This window comes from Periplaneta americana, chromosome 3 (genome assembly GCF_040183065.1).
Source record: "Periplaneta americana isolate PAMFEO1 chromosome 3, P.americana_PAMFEO1_priV1, whole genome shotgun sequence".
NCBI classification, from domain to species: domain Eukaryota; kingdom Metazoa; phylum Arthropoda; class Insecta; order Blattodea; family Blattidae; genus Periplaneta; species Periplaneta americana.
The window spans coordinates 102,777,898-102,797,738 of record NC_091119.1 but is presented as its reverse complement, the minus strand read 5'-3'; the positions used below and the strand labels follow the sequence as shown (position 1 = coordinate 102,797,738).

The window sequence follows — 19,841 nt, the reverse complement described above, 5'->3', positions numbered from 1 at the left end:
TGTGACAGGTTAGATTAGGTTAGGTTAGTTAAAGGCTTTTGTTTTCCTTGCATATACGAATCTGTGACAGGTTAGATTAGTTTATTATTTACTTTAATGACACCGTGGTTTATCGTATTTGACACATGTTGGAAAGAATGATTCTGTAATTTGCCCTTTCGACATAGTTTGCCACAAGCTTTCCCATTTCGATAAACTATGTTGTTTCATGTCAGGTAGTATTTCGGTTTTTGGAATCTTCTTGTAAAAGATTTCCAGTTCACTGTCTTGAGATGCTTGCTTCGCTAGTTGGTCAGCAAGTTCATTGCCGCGTGCTTTAATCCAGCTGAATTCTATGATCCAGTTGTCTGAGTTTCGCCCTGCATTCTTCTTATGGTTGTTGCTATATTGCAACTGTCTTGTCTGTCTTATCTTTTCTATTATCTTATCTAAAGCCTTCACAATTGCCATCTATTCAGCTTGGTTATTACAACACCTTGCATCAGTCTGAATTTCAGTTTATGTGTAAGTGTTCCATCTGTAAATATTGTGATTCCCGAACCTACTCCTCTCTCACTTTTACTTCCGTCAGTAAATACTTCAAACTTGTGAGTCTTATTTTTATTCACTTCTTTTATTTTGACAATGTCTGCAGGGTGTGACCATTTGTCATACTGAACATCACGGTCAATGTTTTCTTCTCTTGTTGCATTGTATATCTTTGCGAGCTCTTGTTACTCATACCCCATTCCCAATATAGTTGAAACATTAGAAAGTCTCTCTGGTACAAAGTATTTTAGTAAAATTGATCTTTACAGTGGCTTTTGGCAAGTGGAAATCGAAGAAAAGAATAAAGGAAAGACCACCTTTAGCGCCCACTAGGTTTTTATGAATATAACAGAATGGCATTTGCTTTGGTTGGAGCCCCAAGCACATATCAGAGATTGATGGACGGAGTACTATCCGGCCTAAAGAGAGTATATCCTGTTTTATGTATATTAATTACATCGTCCTGTACAGTTCAACCATAGCAGAGCATGCTGAAAGACTTCGAGAAGTTTTACAAAGATTAAGAGATGCAAACTTAAAAGCACACCCTGTGAAGTGTACATTTGCCGTGCACGAAATCTACTATCTCTCTCGGACATGTGGCAGATAGGAATGGCATTCGCCCAGACCCAAAGAAAGTACAAGCTATACAAGAATTTCCGATTCCTAAAGATGTTAAGGAAGTCTGCTCATTTCTTGGTTAAGTTGGTTACTATCGCAGGCACATAGCAGATTTTGCTGAGACTGCAAAACCATTTATCGAACTTACAAGAAAAGATAAACAGTTTGTATGGCTAGAACCACAACAAGAATTCTTTGACATATTGAAAAAAGCCTTGTGCAGTGAACCTACTTTGAAATATCCTGATTTTAAACAACTGTTCATTTTAGCAACTGACGCCTCAGGAATTGCCCTCGGAGCAGTGCTATCTCAAAAGGTTGGTTCGGAAGAGCATCCCATAGCATACGCCTCTAGAGTTTTGAATAAAGCTGAACGAAATTATAGCACGACAGAAAGGGAATTACTAGCACTTGTATGGGCTACGAAACACTTTTGTTGTTATCTATATGGTCATGAGTTCATAGCCGTGACCGATCACACAGCTGGTTAATGAGTTTAAAGGAACCAAATTCTAGACTACTTCGTTGGACTTTAAGACTTTCTGAATTTCAATTCCAAGTCCAATACAAGCCCGGTAAACGTCACCAAAACGCTGACACTTTATCTCGAATGCACAATGTTTTCGCTATAAAAAGTGAACAGACAGTCAATCACTCAGAAATCTTCAGATGGCAGAACCAAAGTACTTAGAATGGGTAGCAGATACAGAAAGATTTAAGTTAGACGAAAACGGCATTCTGTTTTGTTTCGATACAAAGCAGATGAACTCAGAGCAACGGTTAGTTGTTCCTTGTCCTATGAGAAATTTGATTTTGAATACTTACCATGATACTCCTATTGGTGCACATCAAGGTCAAAAACGTACATTCGAACTGCTTAGGCAACGATTTTACTGGCCGAATATGAAAACTGATATTGAAAATTACATCACGAAATGTGTAACTTGTAATGAGAGAAAGATGGGTAGGCACCCTATAGCTCTGTTACAGAACTTTGCTACTTGTTTAAAGCCTTTTGAACTAGAAAGTATGGACATAGTTGGTCCATTTCCCAAAACAACTTCAGGTAACACATATTTGTTGACTTTTATGGATGCTTTCACAAAGTATAGCGAAGCAATCCCGATTTCCGATTAAACTGCTGAAACAAAAGCTAGAGAATTTGTTACGACGATAGTAGCACGACATGGCACTCCGAAAAAGCTACTTACAGATCAGGGTAGAAACTTCTTGTCTAAATTATTTAAAGAAGTTTGTAAATTGCTACAAATTCAAAAAATACAAACGAGTCTGTATCACCCTATGTCGAATGGCTTAGTGGAATGCAGTCATCAAACATTCACTAACATGTTATCACATTTTGTACGTGCGGATTAGAAAGATTGGGACAAATGGATAGCAATAGTCCAGATGGCGTACAGGAGTACACCGCACTCCGTAACGGGATATTCCCCACATTTTTCGCTTCACGGTAGTGAAATGCAGCTCCCATTTCCTATCGATATCGTTCCGAAATTTTCGAGAAGTAACATAACCGATGAGCATGTCGAAGTTTTAGCAGATAAACTAGAAAAAGCTTACAAGGGAGTAAGAAACCGAATAGCTCCTAGTAAGACTGCACAAACAAAGCAGTACAACAAAGATCCTAGTGTCGTTGTCTCAAGGTAGGAGACTTTGTATTTCTACACTCTCCAGCAATTAAGAAAGGTGTAACGAGAAAATTGTCGAAACCATGGATCGGTCCATTTCAGGTTGTAGAAAAATTAAATGAAGTGAAATACAGAATTAAGTTCAAAGACGGTAGAATATAGGTAGTGCACCTAAACTGGTTGAAACTATGTCCCCCAGAGTCTGAAATTAAAGAAGGCAAGTTTCGTCCCTGGCAAGCAGACAAAGACAGTAGTTTCAGTGAAACGGAAACCATCGAAATAATTAGAGACGACCCGAAGTCGTACGAAACTCCTCGTGAGGAACCAGCAGCAGCGAATAGTGACGACGGATGGTCCTCGGAAGACGATATTCCTCTTAGTCAGTTACGTGTTCCCCAGAGTGATGATTTCAATGAGGAAGATGATGTACCTCTAGCTCAGCTAAGGTATTATTACAAGCTGCACCGAGAAAGGTAACCGCACAAACTAATGACCTTCCTTACTTACTTACTGGCTTTTAAGGAACTCGGAGGTTCATTGCCACCCTCACATAAGCCCGCCACTGGTCCCTATCCTGAGCAAGATTAATCCAGTCTCCACCATCATATCCCACCTCCATCACATACATTTTAATATTATCTTCCCATCTACGTCTCGGCCTCCCCGAAGGTCTTTTGCCCTCCGGCCTCCCAACTAACACTCTATATGCATTTCTGTATTCGCCCATATGTGCTACATGTCCTGCCCATCTCAAACGTCTGGATTTTATGGTCCTAATTATGTCAGGTGAAGTATACAATGCGTGCAGCTCTGTGCTGTGTAACTTTCTCCATTCTCCTGTAAAACTTCATCCTTCTTAGCCCCAAATATTTTCCTAAGAACCTTATTCTCAAACACCCCTAATCTCTGTTCCTCTCTAAAAAACTGAGAGTGCAAGTTTCACAACCATACAGAACAACCGGTAATATAACTGTTTTATAAATTCTAACTTTCAGATTTTTTGACAGAAGACTAGATGACAAAAGCTTCTCAACCGAATAATAACAGGGATTTCCCACATTTATTCTGCGTTTAATTTCCTCCCGGTGTCATTTATATTTGTTACTGTTGCTCCAAGATATTTGAATTTTTCCACCTCTTCGAAGGATAAATCTCCAATTTTTATAGTTCCATTTCGTACAATATTCTGATCACGAGACATAATCATATACTTAGTCTTTTCGGGATTTACTTCCAACCCTATCGCTTTACTTGCTTCAACTAGAATTTCCGCGTTTCCCCTAATCGTTTGTGGATTTTCTCCTAACATATTCACGTCATCCGCATAGACAAGAAGCTGATGTAACCCGTTCAATTCCAACCCTCTCTGTTATCCTGAACTTTCCTAACGGCATATTCTAGAGCGAAGTTAAAAAGTAAAGGTGATAGTGCATCTCCCTGCTTTAGCCCGCAGTGAATTGGAAACGCATCAGGTAGAAACTGGCCTATATGGAATCTGCTGTAAGTTTCACTAAGACATTTTAATTAATCGAACTAGTTTCTTGAGAATACCAAATTCAATAAGAATATTATATAAAACTTCTCTCTTAACCGAGTCATACGCCTTTTTAAAATCTATGAATAACTGATGTACTGTACCCTTATACTCCCATTTTTTCTCCAATATCTGTCGCATACAAAAAATCTAATCAATAGTCGATCTATTACGCCTAAAACCACACTGATGATCCCCAATAATTTCATCTACATATGGAGTTTATCTTCTCAAAAGGATATTCGACAAAATTTTGTACGACGTCAACAAAAGTGACATTCCTCAAAAGTTACTACAGTTAGTCTTGTCCCCCTTCTTAAAAATAGGTACGATTATGGACTCCTTCCATTGCTCTGGTACAATTTCCTTTTTCCAAATTGCAAGTACAAGTTTATAAATTTCGCTAGATAATGCGCTTCCACCTTCTTGTATTAATTCTGCTGGAATTTGAACAATACCTGGAGACTTGTACTTTTTCAGATTTTCTATCGCAATTCCGACTTCAGAAAGTGTGGGTTCCGGTATAAATGGCGCAGCAGTTTGTATTTGAATTTCGTCCCTATGATTTGTATTTGGCCTATGTATATTTAGTAGTTGCCCAAAATAGTTTTTTAGTAGATTCAATATTCTGAAATTAAAGGACGAGGAAACTAAGCAATGTTATCAGGTTGAAATTTCAAATAGGTTTGCTGCTTTAGCAACTGCTGACGAAGCTGAGGAAGAGTTAGATGTTAATAGCGTGTGGGACAATATCCGAGATAATATCAAAATTGCAGCTGAGCAGAGCATAGGTTATCATGAAACTAAAACTAATGACCTCACCATGACAAATTCTGATGTGACGTCTGCTTCCTATGTTTCCTCTCGCCAAGAACCCAGATGATGATGATGATGATGATAGTTCTAACTTAGATAATGTAGAGGTAACTGAACCCAACGTAGGACAGAATAGTGATGAAATGTCCTCCCTTAGATATAATTTACATTTCAGACCAACTGATTAGATTATTTCGTTTCAGACTGTACACTCGCTACTACACTCCTGCTCACGATAGTAGTTTGTGATTCAGTAGTTAAAATAAATTAATAAAGTAACGCAGAGAGTAACCGAAATTGAAAGCACTCTTATTGAATTTAGACAATCCATTCATATAACCGCAATGGACAAGCTCCTTACTTTGTCTTCACAAGTGACAGGCAATTTTATGCTCTCATGGAAGAGAATGATCTATCTCAAAGTAGAGATGAAATGTACATGTTATGTCCCCCAGATGTTATTTTTTCAGCCTCCTTGCAATCACATTGTTTAGCAGCTCTATTTTTTTTTAAATCCCAGGAAGCAATGAGACTGTGTGACCGACGGCTGGTTGGACCACACAGGTGACCTGTATGGTACAGATCGTACCAGAATAATTATTGGGTGTACAGCGTACCAGCTACCGTAAGTATGACTAGAAGTTGTCATAACCCAAATGCTACACGACCGTCAACTTTTACATTTATTATCCAAGGGACAGGTATTATTAATATATCTGCAAACTGTCATTTTTATTCTGATCAGTTTAAACTGTTTCTCCATGTTTTTGGAAAAACTGTACCCAGTATATGAGCCTAACGATGTTATTGTCCCTGATATAACTTCTGAAATAGTTAATCCAGATCTAAATCTATGTGAACAACATGTCATTACTTAAGAATATGCTTCCAAATATTAAAGATTTTAATAATGATTTGTAATTCCTCTATGATTACAAGAGAAGATTAAAAGTGTAAAATCTAAAGTAGAAGAATCCCCCACACAAGTAAGTGCAAACCCCTGGCTAATTGCTTTAACCATAACAGGAGTTATATTGTGTCTTGCTTGTATGCTACAGACGTACCGACAATGTCCATGTCTGCATGGTGTCTGGTTATATCAGCTCACCCGCAAACAACCGGAGACAGCAGAACCTTTACGAGAAGACAGAACGAGACTGGGCTTGGCCCAGTGCAAGAAACCAGAACTCCCATCCAGACTGCGAGGAAAGCAGATATATCAACCGATGCCTGCGCTGACCCAGCTTCAACCAACACAGTCTTCGCCGGACCTAGATTTGTCTCCAGGGCCTAGATACTACTCTTCATTTTGCAACAGTCATCTCTTCGCCTCAATGAAGAAAATTTGTATTGAAGAAGATTATTCTTTACTGATCATTTTTGTGAATGACATCACTATTCTTGTATCTAACATGCAAGTGCTAAGTCTCAGATGATGCCCCACACATGCCATAACACTACAGATAAGAGATCCATAACGTTAAATCAGCATATCACTTGTGTGCAAAAAATTCGTAAGTACTATCGAGTTAAATGACAGACACCCTGCAAAGTTATACATTAAAACATCCAGGAACTCAGTTTACATTAAATTATGCCTCGTCACGTAAATGGATTACTCATTTAATGCATAGATACATCAGATTTATTAAATAGCAGCAGTCCTACCGCCATTATGATATCAATGTCATCAATTATATAAATTTCGATCTATTGCTTATGAAAGTCAAAATCTTTGGCACTTCGCCCTCCATAAAGACTTTTCTTATAATTTGTAATGTGAATGATACAACACTAGCTTACAAGACACAGACGATCCAAATCCTCAATAAGAATGAATGATGGCCTATATAATGGATTAAAATCCTGCAAGCCTGAATGATTCTGAGGGCCACTAGCGAGGGAACTACACCCCGTAAGCCTAACAGAAAAAGGTTTACTAAGACTTGTGTGATAGTCATACTTCACAGGATCCGACATGGCTTGCCATTCATTTGATTAGGAGTAAAAGCACATGCCTATTACGGCATCATCTTTTAAAAAGAAGAGGGCATTGTTGTGCCCAAGGATTATGATACGCAATCATAACTTTGTTATGGCCATAAGCAATACATTTTAACTTTATTTGAAAGTAATGAAATCATACATTCAGTTTAATCATTGAAGACAGGCGGCAGCTTCCTGTTGCGATTACAGTTGTGCATCTTAGTGAAGTCAGCAAGAAGCAAAGTCCAGTCCTTGAACAAGACAGGAAATGTGTACGCTTGCATTTTAGCGCAAAGCCATTCTTACGCAACAGCTGACATATAACGAAAAATACTCAGATTATGCAGCAATCATTAACAAACCGAAGTCTCTTGCAAGACTTCTAATTGGTGATCATTTTGAATTCTGATTTTCTATTGGTTCAATCAAAAACAGACATTCAATCGTGAGAGTTCCTTAAATCTGTATTGTTCCAAGTGACAACAGGAAATGCCGATCCGAAATAATGGTTAGGAATCGGAAGTGTGGTGTTCGGTCAATGCAATACTGTCGTTTTAGAAGATTCGCGGGCAAAGTAGCGTCACTCTGTTACGTCGCAAGGGCGTGGTTCGAGAACTTATAAAATGGACATGAAACGTCCAAATTGTGATCATTAGTCTTTGGTCAAGACAGCGGTCATGCAGTAGCAGTCGTAACTTCCAGACGTCCAGAAAGAAGGCAGAAAATGGCATCTTCTTTGAATAGCACCAGGGTTCGCCTTACAGAAACTGTATGTAAAATTAACTATTCAATTCTCATACTTTGCAATTAACAGCCATTACGATACTTCAGAAATAATCCTTCCATTTCAATACTCCATATTTATCTGTTCTAATTTGATATTTTGTTAATAAACTTATTAATAGTGAATAGCTAGAAAGCCTGAGATCACATTCTAAATAAGGAATCCCTCCTATCCATAAGGAGGAAGTACAGTATATAAATCGTCAGAGAGATAGGAAGTGCAATGCAGTGCTAATTCGTTTGTGTTGTCTTGATAAATTTGTTGCTATGCCAAAAAGGGCACAACAAAATATTTTGGTTTTCGTAAGTGGGATATAACTCGCGATTTTCTCAAAGATAAGCCATCCGCCCTATTCGTGGTAGAGGGCACGACAGTACTATGTAGCAGAGTGAGTGGATAGGAATACTTCTCTCTATCTCTATTTATAGGTGTTCATATATTAAGACACTAATAGTAATTCATAGCGTGTCAGCCCATGTAGGGCACCGGCCCTTATGCACTATGTTTTCTCTTTCCCTGCTTTGCACACCTTTCATTGATCCTTGCAGTGATGATGAATGTGAGCTACTGCAAATCAATTTGTCATCCTGTTCCCGTTAATTGAAGTTTTATTTTGGACAGTTTTCTTTGTTAAGAGTTTATCCATTATTTCCATTATCAGTTACATTGGCCTATGCAGTATTTTGTTAAGGGGAGTCATTATTAAAATTAAGTACAATTTACATGATCGGTATTTAAAATTTTGTGTATTATTATTATTATTACTATTATTATTATTATTATTGTTATAAACTGAGTTTTCACAGGGGATGTGAAACTACAGTCCTGAGAAGAACATAGTCATGCTGTGGCTGCATAGAAACATTTGCCAATGTAAAATTTTCACTAACCGTGCGAGAATCTTACCAGACATTTTGCTAAAAAATTTGTAAAATTGAGTTTGTGGTGGTTTAGACACATCAGAGAATCGGGAACGATAATAAGAAGTTTACATTAAAGATATGAACTGTCAAATGCACAAAATATTAAACGGACATTTCACAATAAAGTCAGAACCCAAACGAACAGGTGAATACCACTCTTAAAATGAGTTTAAAGTCGACAATGCACAATATTTAACAACACCTACACTGCGGAACTGTCAAAACTACTTTCTCGATATGTTTCACAAGTTTAATTTCTTATTGTGTCAGCTTCATTTTATTACAAGATCAGTACTAGGTAGTAGATCTTTCTATAATAAAGAAAGCATTGTTGCAATTCGAATGTTCCACAGCACCAAAGAACAAAGGCTTGTAATAATACACTCTAAACAAATAAGTAATAACATAAGGTACAGTACTACCCACAGCAAAGAAAGAAAGAGAGGAAGGAAAGAGCGAAAGAAAGACAGTCGGATAATCTGCCAATCGGTTAATAGGGTGACGGGTTCTACTTACTCCAGCACTATTATGTCAATACCAATTTCAAACCTCGTGCTCTATCTAGCATCCACCTTGGCCTCCACTCAGGGTTGCCAAACGTAAGAATGCTCTGGCTGTAACTCTGTTTAAGTGTATATTACTGTTGATTACTGGCTTTACCTATGGCATGCAAGCTCCTTCACTTAACTGTGCATTGTACATGTGCTGTGTCACATCCTTCGACTTAAGAGGAATAAACAGTGCAGTTTCCCCTGTGTATGGAGTGTACGGCCAAGTGCAACATAGTTTACTACACATATGGTGGAAAATTGTGCACATATTGTTTGGCAAGGCGTTGCTAAACTTTTTGACCCCACCTTTACTTGCCAGTTATTATCAGTTATTGCCTTACAGTGTGCTCCACTCTACCAAATCAAAACCAAATTTCTTAATGATTTAGATAAAGTTACCAGAGGAGCATGCAAAGAGCTTATTGGTCTTCCTCATGACTGCCCAGATGGAATGCTCTACTCCCCTAAAAAATATCGTGGTCTTTCGTTAATGAAAGCATCTTGGGAAGCTTATGTGCAACACATAAATATCTGTAATACTCTTCTTCGTGTTGATGACTCCCATCTCCACAATGTTAGGGACCTTGTAAGTGAAAAAGCTTCTGCTCTGTCAAAATTGAATATCACAGCTATTGATGCTATCAACTGGTCAGGTCGTAAAATTCGTAAACACTTAAGAAATGACGCATTCCAAACTTGGACAAACCATACCTTGCGTGGTAAAGGGGTTATTGTTTATAGTGATCTCCCCAAGGCTAACTCATGGGTAAGCAATCGAAAGGGCCTATCTTCCTCAGAATGGACCAATGCTTTAAAAATGTCAAGCAATATTTCAGCGGTTCGCGCAATACCGGGCAGAACTCTAAGCACAACCCGCTGCCGTCATCCAGACTGTAGCGAGCTTGAAACACTTGGACACGTGGTTGGACAATGCCCCAAAGGCGAGCTGCTGATCAATGCTAGACATCATCGTGTACGACATGCTTTGGTGATATCGTTAAAAACTTTAAATTGGGAAATTCATGAGGAAGTACATTGTGTATCATCAGATGGTTCTTTTAGATGGGCAGACATTATTGCTATCAATGGAGGCTTAAAATGGGCTCTTATTCTTGACCCTACTATCCGTTTCGAAAGAAACCTAAATCAGGCCACCGAGGTTGATATTGAGAAGAAGTCCATATATGAACCTTGTCTGCCGTATCTTTCTCAAAAGTACAACGTCCCTCTTAAATAATGGTCCGTCATTGGTTTGCTGTTTGGCAGTAGAGGTTCAATCACAAAATTCACGTGGAATTATCTTAAGGAACTTCACATTCCTTTTGATTCTGTAATGTCTATTCTTATAAATATTATCAAGGATTCTCTTCAAATATTACATCATCATTTCTATTTCAATTAATCAACTTATATTTGCCTTCAACAATTAACTTTCTTTTTTCTTTAATGTATCACATCACATTATTATACATGTTTATTGTATTCAGGACCCTTGTGGTCACTCAAAATTCTTTGAGCTGATGTCTATAATTTAGAAATTTATTATTGAGACCAAAATAAAAACAATTTTCCCGTATGTTAACATGAACAGTTCCTTGAGGGTTATGAATATTTTTAAACCAAAATTGTTCAAAATATTCAGAACAAAAGATGTGGACTGGGTGTAAATGTCATTGGCTTTAAAGCTTAAGTAGCCACCTAAGCATTCTGCAATATATTTTGGGTCCTATCAGCAGCGTAGATGCTGAAAGATTTTTCAGTAAATACAATTTAATGTAGGAAGTAATAAGACAACACGAATGACGGAAGAAAATGTACAGGCGTGTTCCTTCTATGATTTCTTTGTTACGAATTCATAAATATGATTAACAGGGTCATAAATTAAATTAGTACCTCCATGTAAGTATTATTTTAATCCCCAATATTTTCAAAAGACATGACCAATCCTCCTATATTGACGTAGAGTCCATGTCTTCCTTCAAAACGCCACAGAACGCAAAATGACGAATGTATGAAAGCTACAAAATGCTAAATGTTAAAATCAAAATGCTAAATTTCTAAAAATCATAACCCCTAACAATGTAGTCTTTGTAGTTTTGTATAACAGAGTTAATTACTTACAGGCTTTAGCAGTGGATAATCTTCAGAAGCCTCTCTGATGTTCGGAAGGCTGAAGATTCATCTGTGAAAAGAAAAGAAACCAGTAATTATTATGTTCAAAAATTTGTCACTGGATTATATGTTCTACTGCATTTATTGATAATTTTAATACACATTAAGATTTAGTAGCCAGTTCGGTATTACTGAGCACAGTTACATTCAATACCCAAGAACTATTCCATTTGCTTAAAGTTCCAGCCATATACTGAAATGGTGTCTTCTGGGAAATAGCTGGTTGAAACAATATTACTAATTTCAAATCTCCAAAATGTTCAACACAGAAAACACCTGATAAACACAAGCTAGATATTTTGATAACTAGTCAATACAGAGGTATACAGGCCAAAGGGGGATGCGAACCCATGCTGCGCTCCTGGCTGTCCATGACAGTGAAGATCGAGAGTTTGTCCCTGGACGTGAAGGAGCTGAATGAATTGAAAGCAGGGGCGTATTTTGGGGACTACCGGGGCTACCGGCGGTAGCCCAAGGAAATTACAAAAGAAAAAGTTTATAATATAACATAATGTAATAATTTTGTATTATTAGTTTTACCATAGTAATTAAAATTAAAGTAATTGTTAGATTTATATGTGCTCTCTGCTCTCGAAAAGAAACAAGTTGTCAAGGCGGCATCGCTGGAGAAACCGCTTGCTACGTGAGGTAGCCTGTGACCGTTTCGCTCAAGCTGTCCTTCGCACAACTGCCCGTCCCCCCCGCTTACTACTGTTTTCATCGTGCACTGTAGGCGGGCAAGTTGCCGCTCTCGTGATCGGTTTCTTCGCAGGCGCGAAGCAGCTATACGCTTAGTACGCTAGCAATTGAATGTGATTGTGTTCTTGCAGTGCATTATTTTAAATTTGTGATTTGTTCGAGTGTCTAAGAGTTATATTAATTGTGAATTATTAAGTTTTTAATTTCCCAATTAAGTGATATTGTGAAAAATATGGCAGAACAAGTTTCTGGAGAGGTTTGTGTTGAAAATGACTGTGTAATAGAAGGTTTATTAAAAGTGCCTTTTAACCGTCGTACATAACAACGAGAAAGTTGAAATTGTGAAAATGGAAAGACCAACTCCTGAGTTAAATTTGTCCATGGACGTAAAAGAAAAACAGCGAGAGTACACACGCCATTTCACTTCAACATCATATGGTAAGTGGAATTGGTTGTGTGGTACTTCTAAACTGTCTAAACTATTTTGATGGCCATGTTTGTTATTTAGCCGCGAAACTAATGTGTGGTCAAAAGAGGGTTTTCTAATATGAACTCCCTTCGAATGGCAGTCCTAGAATACGACAAATCAAAAGCTCATATTTGTAGTAGCATGAACTTTGCAAACTTTGGGAAGACAAGAATTGATTTACAGCTAGATAAGCGAAAAGCTCTACACATCAACCAACACAATGCTCTTGTGAAAAAAAAATCGGGAGATTTTACTGCATCTTATTAACGCAGTCTGCTTTCTAGGAAAACAAGAATTCGCTTTTCGGGGTCATAACGAGAGTGTGGAATCAGACAATATAGGAAATTATATTGAATATTTAAGTTCCTTAAGTGAATTTGACCATTTACTGGCCAATCATCTTGAGAGTTCAACAGTATTTCGTGGTACTTCTCTCGCAATTCAGAATGACTTAATATTTGCTATAAGTGGGGTTACGATAAAGAACATAAAATCTTTTGTGGCCATTGTTGTTGATGAAACAAGTTACTGCTCTAATCAGAGTCAATTGTCCACTGTTTTAAGATACGTCGACAGTACTGCCAATGTTCAAGAACAGTTTATAGGATTCACAAATGTCAGTTCGGGCAAAACTGCTGCTGCTTTGTTTCAGCATGTGGAAGGTGTTATAGCAGAATACAATGTCGGCAATAAGTTAATTGCACAGACATACGATGGTGCTTCAGTTATGGCGGGAAATATTAATGGCTTAAAAACAAAAGTTCAAGAAAAGTATCCTCAAGCACTATTTGTCCATTGTTACAGCCATGTCCTCAATTTAGTTTTGCAACACACTACTTCATCCATTCCAGAATGCCGCATTTTTTTCAAAACACTGTCGGGTTTAGCTGCATTTTTCTCATCATCTCCTAAAAGATCAGAAAACTCAAGGAATTTATGAACAAGAAACTCCCAAAAGTAGCACCAACTAGATGTAATTTTACATCTCGGCTTGTAAATACAGTAAAGGAATACAGAGAAAAACGGACTGCTTTCTTTAAAAATATCTTTTGTAATGACTCTGAAGAAAACTGAGATGATGCTGTAAATGTGCAGGCTCAAGGATATTTGAATTTTTTCACACAGTTTCAGAATATATTTCTTCTTGAAGTCTATGCTAGAGTGTTCGCACATACAGATGTGCTCTACAATATTCTTCAGATAAAAAGTCTAGACATAGCATACTGCTTGCAAGAGGTATCAAAGTTAAAACATACTATATCCGAGTTCAGACGTAGTGGGTTTCCGTCCATATGGAGTAATATGGAAAATGAAAATTCTTCAGACAATACAATGGAACCACCATTAAAGCGAAGAAAAGGAGATGATGAATTGAAATACAGGCAGCTGTACTACAGCATACTAGATCGTATGCACATGGAAATTACTGACAGATTTTCTGATTATGGAAAGCTTCAGTTCACACATCTTCTAGATTCTCAAAAATTTTCTGCTTATAGAGAAAACTTCCCGAATGAGGCACTAAACAAATTATTTCAGTCCTATAACAGTCACTTTGATCAAGTACGTTTGAAAAATGAATTAAGTGTAATATATTCAGCAGAAGTCTTTGATTTTTCGAACAAACCTATCCACGAAATATTATCTGCCATATATGAAAACCAGCTGAACCAAGTTATTCCTGAAGTCCTTAAATTGGCAACATTAATTGTGACAATACCAGCTACGTCAGCATCGGTAGAAAGAACATTTTCTGCATTGGAGAGAATAAAATCCTACTGTAGATCAACTCATACACAAGAACGTTTATCTGGCTTGGCACTAATATCCATTGAAAAGTCTTTTCTACAGAAACTTTGCAAGTGGCCCAACTGTAATTTCAAGGACGAAGTCATCAACGTATTTTCGTCCCAATCAAGACGTCTGGAATTCACATAAATATGTAAGGAATTTTATTATAAGGATTTTAAAATATATTTTGTGTAATACTAGGGTCAGTGGTAGCCCAAACCCTTTAACCAGTATACGCCACTGATTGAAAGAGAGGCAAATGGGAAAAGAAACTTTAAAAGGTTCCTTGCAAGGGAGTTTGGGTCCGAGAAAAACTGAGGCCACTTGTCTCATTTCGGGTTTTGCTGCTCCACTGAAGGAGCTCTAGAAAATTTTGGAGGGAAGAAAGCCGAAAATGGACGTAATCTAATAGCTACCACGTAATGGGGGAGAGAGAGGAAGAGGAGGCGTTCAACAAACTGTAGTTACTTTCTTTATTTGCGTGGTGTTTGCGGGCCAACCTGCATTGCAGGCCCTAACATTACGCCCCTGAAAAACTAGAAAGGTATTGAAACTTCAGTGGCTTCTAAGCGTCACCATGGCAACTGCTCAAACTAGCCAATCAGAGACCATGTGAACAGGCCAACGTTGCCGACTGTTTCACAGCGAGCACATGCTTTGTTTGGAAGTGTTGAATCTTCGTTGCTGTGTTACAGCAAGTATTGGTGTTCTGTTGTTGCTATTGTTTTTGTAGATGTTTTGTTGTTGATGAAGATAGGCTTAGTTTGAGTTTAGTTGTGAGTGTATTTGTAACGCGATTTATAGTGTCCGTGTGTTTCACTTATACCATGTCGCAAGGCAGATAGTGGCACAAAACGAGCCACAGGCTCAGACGGAACAAGGAGTGCTGCAAGGGACAGCAAGAAGAAACGGAAAAGATGCTCCTCTTCCAAGGCAGGCGAGAGAAATGGTTTGTAATGTGCGGGACTATTTCGAGAAAGAAGAGACAATGGCGGGCCTCTTATTCCAGTACAACAGTTGGTAAATAGTACTGCAGAGGCTCTCAAAATAGGAAAGAACACCATCGTTAAAACAGGAAAGGAAAATTTTAAAATGAATGAGCAAGAAAATGGACCTTCCTGACTTGAAACCCTGGGAAAGAAAAGAAAAGTAGAAAAGCGGGTGACAAATTTAGATGCCTTTCAGGAGGAGCAATCTGGCGGCATGTATATTTATAATACTGACGGGAGGAGCATCCTACGTTAAAAGAAGTTGCAAACTTCACTTCGAGATGCAGATCTTTTCCACAGCAGTGTTTCTTCTCTGCACACTGTCTTAAAGAATTTAGGTTTCAAGTATAAAAAATCAATGGTTGTAAGATATTAATGGAGAGAAATTATCGCTTACATATTAGCCTATGTACCATATTCACATTCATTCATACGTTTATTATTATTATTATTATTATTATTATTATTATTATTATTAGTCCGGTCTAAGAGTGCCGTATGATACAAATTTGTGAGTTCACAATTTCGTGTCAGCTGCTTAGTTCCGACACGGCAGACAAAGAACCCCACACTGCACTACTGCACAACTTCACAACGTCGCGTCGCTCCCTTTCTGCGTCTGCGAGAGAGAACTGTCAATATCTTTCTAGTTTTGCATAGACTGTAGTTGCAACATGAAACATATGGTCTCTTCTCCTTAGTTGCAACTTACTGCATGAAATGTACAGTCTCTTCTCCCTAGTTATGACTTATTGCTAGAGCCCTGAATTTTACATGCTAAAAGTTAATATTGTTCCTCACTATAGCTCATAAATATAGACGCCACGCCCCCACTTCTTTGAGATGTCATTCAGTATTTTCCTTCGGTACCGCTAAAGGTCTCTAATCCTCTTAACCACCATTTACAAACTAGCATACGATTTATCATTGCCATGCCTCCACTTCTTTGAGATGCCATTCTTGTCATTCAGTATTTTCCCTTTGGTATCGTTAAAGGTCTTTAATCCTCTTATCCACCACTTACAAATTACCGCACGGTTCACAAGATCCATTGCTCAGTCCTTCTGGCTCTGTTGTCTATTATTACATATCAGACTCTTGTGAACTAAGCTTAAAACCCTCCTCACGGACACTACTTCTATTCATCTACACTCAGTGTCAAATTAAAGCTGAAAGTCCATAGTGTATGATGAACTTAATATTTTCCCTTTCATAGTTACTAGTTTTGTCTGAAAGACCATTAAAATTCTTACTTCCTATTCCAGCAATTGGTGAAATTTTTCCATCCACATTACATACATTCTTATGAAACAGTACAGTCCATGAAACCACATTTCCAAAGTGAGTTAAGTATGCAAAAATTATCTGAAATATGACAAAAATAACAGCCCATAACAGAAAAAAATGAAAAAGATATTAAAAAAAATTATTAACACTAACAAGGGAAACTTTACATCACACCCCTTTCACATTTTATTGGAACACAGCTCATTTTGAAGCTCGTGAAAACGAGAATGAGGAACGACCTTGCAAATATGCCGAAGTTGCTTCTAAAGGGCGTAAATCCTAGTTCAGAGTCACTGCATGCCAATTAGTATACTTTATAATTATATCATCGTTCACGTAGCTCAACCATTAGTGACGTGCCTTTCGAGTAAAAGTTCTCGGTTCAATTCCCGGCTACTTTTTATTATTTTGACATTTTAAAACAAAAACATGTAGAGGACTGGACTTCTGAATACCGATGCTTGGATGTGAGGATTATGACGTTGAAACTTTTGAAAATATGAAGAATATATGCTTTGACAGAGCACAAGGAAAAAATCTGGAATTTATTTGTTGTAGTATTATGCTACGATGTGTTGTTTTGATCATATGTTCAGTAATGAGACCTTCCACTATCATTCACTGCAGAATTAAGTTGCTTTGTTCGCAATAAAATAAGTAAGATACTTTTATTTTATTAGTTTAGAGTAATCACATTTGTTTTGTCTTGTTTTTTTTTTTTTGCCATTAGATTTCAAACAATGAAAGAATAATAAAAAAAACTAACAACAAGGATTACACAAGAAAATAAAACATTATTATAAGACAAGATGTGTATATGATTTGAACACAGGTCTTCTACTTAACAACTAAACACGCTATCCGTTGAGTTACCTCTGTGTCCTTCAGAAGCCATTCCATGTCCATTACACATTTACATACAATGTTTTGTGATTCTTGTAACGTTATTTAAGCCCTTTTAATCATAACTTCGGCATGTTTTGATTTTATATTTTGATTCAGATCTCTCAGAGCAATAAAATAAGTTATCATTTGTTAAAATCTGGAGGGGGGAGCAATGAAAAGTTCCCTTGTAAGAAAATGCAAATTTTGACTTTCATACTTCACATCTGTCGTCAATTTGCTAAAGGGGACATGTCCAAAATAACAAAGTCTTGGAAAATCGCAAAAACTATAGCCTAACTAAGTTAACAAATTAAAATGTTCACATATTTTTTTCTAATTAGATCACTATGGGTACATACATTCAGGATCCATGAACATTTTAATTTTTTAAGACTGTTATGTATTTTTTTTTTTTTTTTTGCGATTTCCCAACACTTTGTCCCCTTTTGCAAATCGACGACAGACATCAACCTTAACCTAGGCCACATATAATAGTTATTTAAAAAGTGTTACGGGCGAGACATTAATGGCATGTCCATAATACTGTCATTGGATCTATAATTTCCTATGAGATGAAGTAACATTATTATTTTTATATCAGATGAGTTCAAACAAGAGAGTAACAGAGTTTCGAAAAAGATTGAAGATTAGCCAATCAAAATATCTGAAACATTTGGCAAAGGAGTGACAGAGAGATGTTAAAAGAAGAGAAATTGGGCTGAAAAAAAAAGCAAAAACTAAAAAATAAGAAAGTACAGTATACACAGCATGTGAAACACTAAAAAAAATTGCTTATACTGTAGATGTCCACGAACTATGGGGAAGTCTTTGAATAGAGTAAGTAAAGCATTACCAAATAGCCCTCACAAAAATTGATTTTACGGAAGAGCCCTCAAGCAAAGAATTTCTTTGTCACAAGAAAATCTACCCACAAGACATATAGGGTGCTATTCATAGACATTTCGCAGCACGTGCTACGAGCGTACTAAGCTAGCCCCGGCTATCCACTGGTTACTTGTACAGAATTCAAATCATATCCTATCGCTAACGCTGGTTTATGAATACGAAAAATGCTGATCATCCACCGAAAGCCCGCGCTAAAAATGTCTATGAATACGGCCCATAATGAGCAAAGTGAAAATAAAATTTCTGACTTTGCTGTAAAGGCAAAATGAAACCTTTTTGCTTCCTACCACAGATGATGTTAGCTTGCAGTGAAAAGTATAAAAGCCAATATTATTACTCCAGAGGAGTTCTATAACTGCGCAAAAGAAATTGATCCTGGCATTAAAATGAAATATATTAATGCTGCTGAAAACTGAAGCTGTAAGAGGACTGTTAGAAGCTAGATGGGAATAAGTGACTTACATTTCAAATTTGCAAAGCCTCCACTACTTTACCATTGCAGAAAAATGTGACACCTTAGTTGTGGGTCAAACCTCTATTAATGCCAACACCAAATGAACTTGTTACTGTTCTTCCATCAAGCAATGAGCATTGCTCAATTTTAGAAACAAAACCAACTATTGTGAACAATGGGGATTTTTTTTTGTTCACTTAAAAGAGAGTATAAAAGAAGATAGTAGAGAGAAAAATTATTATGCTATTGTATTACACATATGGGACGATGGAGGATATTGTTCACTTACTAATTTACATGTATTCTAACACATCAAAACATTGGATTTGGCCAGGAGAAAATGATAATTCCTTTCAGACAATTTGTACATTTTTAAGGCAGTTTGCTCCCCAACATCGTTGCACACATGATGCCCTAACTATATACAAATCTTAAATAATTAAGTGTTCCAAAATAGAAACCACCAAAGAATACCATATTGCAAAAGAATTTAATTTAGGAATATCACTTCTTAACGAACAAATTTCAAATGTACACAATCCTTTGTTTAATTTAGGCCTATTTAAATTCATCAACATTTACAAACCTCCGTAATTAGCGCCTTCCAACATTATTTTACTCAACCTTCCCTGTATGACGTAATACCCTCATACACACTTTGTAAGCCTGCTTGTGTCCATCATTCAACGATATAACCTAGCAGCTTTCAACACCACACGCAAGTCCTAAAGCAGAGATTGAAAACTATTAATTACTAGCTAAGCACATGTTTTTTTTTTTTCGTTTGAATATTTGCA

At 37.2% G+C, this 19,841-nt stretch overlaps 1 long non-coding RNA gene across 1 annotated transcript in view; it reads right to left on the bottom strand.

Annotated features, from left to right (window-relative positions):
• LOC138697131 (uncharacterized) overlaps window positions 1-16,844 on the bottom strand; it is a 51,931-nt gene extending 35,087 nt beyond the window's left edge. Inside the window, exons 1-2 of the long non-coding RNA XR_011331531.1 lie at window positions 16,766-16,844; window positions 11,514-11,574 (exon numbers count right to left, since the gene is read on the bottom strand). This is a non-coding gene — a long non-coding RNA (uncharacterized lncRNA). The remainder of the gene's footprint in view (window positions 1-11,513; window positions 11,575-16,765) is intronic.
• Between the last annotated feature and the right edge of the window lie 2,997 nt (window positions 16,845-19,841).